The sequence below is a fragment of the Anastrepha ludens genome, chromosome X (genome assembly GCF_028408465.1).
Source record: "Anastrepha ludens isolate Willacy chromosome X, idAnaLude1.1, whole genome shotgun sequence".
Lineage (NCBI taxonomy): Eukaryota > Metazoa > Arthropoda > Insecta > Diptera > Tephritidae > Anastrepha > Anastrepha ludens.
In genome coordinates this window covers 54,070,339-54,072,134 of record NC_071503.1, presented here as the reverse complement: position 1 = coordinate 54,072,134, position 1,796 = coordinate 54,070,339, and positions in this window count along the sequence as shown.

The following is a 1,796-nucleotide window of genomic DNA, read 5'->3' as shown; positions in this document are numbered from 1 at the left end:
CTCTCTTCAGACGATCTGACAGCGGTGGCGCTGGAGGGCTGCAAGGATGAGACGATCCTCTTTGGGTCTTGCTATATGCCACATGATGAAGAAGCACCGCAGATAGAACTTCGAAAGCTGGTAGAAACAGCGGCCAGAAAGAAGCACGCTCTGGTGGTAGTAACTGACGCTAACGCACATCACACGGTCTGGCGTAGTGCAGACATAAACGACCGAGGTGAGTCACTATTTAACTATATTCTTCAGAGTAGTCTGGAAATAGCTAATAGAGGTGAAGGACCAACATACGTTGGACCAATCTCAAATAATATATTTGATTTAACACTCTACACAAGCAAGCATGTTATGGTACAGGAATGGGAAGTCTTGAATAGGCCCTCATTCTCTGATCACAAATACATAAGCTTTCAGATTATACTCCGCTCAAAAAACTTATACCCTTTAGAAATCCTAAGAATACGAACTGGGACTTGTATAGAGATATACTATCAAAAAAACCAATGATACCCCGAAAATACAGGTCACACGTCTTACTTGAGAAAGGAGTTGAATTGTTTGCAACTACTCTCGTTGAAGCCTTCAAAACGCGTAGTAGACGCAAGGTGAAGCCTCCTTGGTGGAACAAGGAATTAGGAGCACAAAGGCGTAGGGTAAATGAATTGTATAGGTTAGCCAAAGTTGCTGACAATGAGTTCTGTTACAAGAAAGAAATATGTAGAGCCAAGAGAGACCTACAACATATAAATCGCCAGAACTGGATGGAATCTTCCCAGCCATGCTCCAAAAGGTAAGCCGTTTTGTGGTACCATGGTTAAAAACGATATTCAGGGGATGCTTGAGGTTCGGCTATGCCCCAAAAGCTGGAAAAAGCAACCCTCTCTACTCGAAGGAATACAGGCCCATTAGTCTGACCTTTTTTTTCCTGAAAGCGTTAGAGAAGATTCTAGACACATACATTAGAGACACAATTGCGCCGGAAGTATTATCCAAGGCGCAGCACGCTTACACTAAAGGCATATCTACTGAAACTGCACTTGACTCACTTGTACTAAACATAGAAAAGGCGTTAGAATATAAGGGGTATGCTCTAGGAGTATTTCTAGATATATCAGGAACCTTTAAGAACGTGACGAAAGAGGCTATTTTAAATTGCATAGAGTCACTTAATGTGCAACCCGCGATTTATCTATGGATAAGGCAGCTATTAGAAAGCAGAAAGATAAGAGCGGAATGGAACGATACGAACGTCACCAAATATGCATTCAGAGGCACTCCGCAAGGTGGGGTACTGAAGCTATTATGGTTACTTGTAGCTAATGAAATGCTCAAAAAATTTGACGGAGGGGCACCAAAACTAGTGGCATATGCAGATGATATAGCTGTAGTAGTTACGGGAAAGTACCTGGACACCATCAGTAATGTGATCAATAACGCCGGAAAAACGCACATGGTACTTTTTACCAGGAAGTACAAGGTCCCGACGTGGAACCTCCCGAAGCTGGGCAACAACGAACTACTTCTCAAAGATCCTGCAAGGTGCCTCGGAGTAATACTAGACAGTAAATTGCTATGGAAGCACAATGTTGAAGAAAGGGTGAAAAAGGCCAGTAATGCGTTGAACGCATGTAAAAGAATGCTGGGCGTTACTTGGGGTCTATAACCCTCTCTGATGCACTGGTGCTACACGGCAGTAGTTAAACCGATATTGCTGTCTGGGGCCTAAGGTTAGGTTAGGTTAAATGGCTGCCCTAGCTAAGGGCTCATTTGGACAAATATTAAAAATTCGTCTGTTGTGG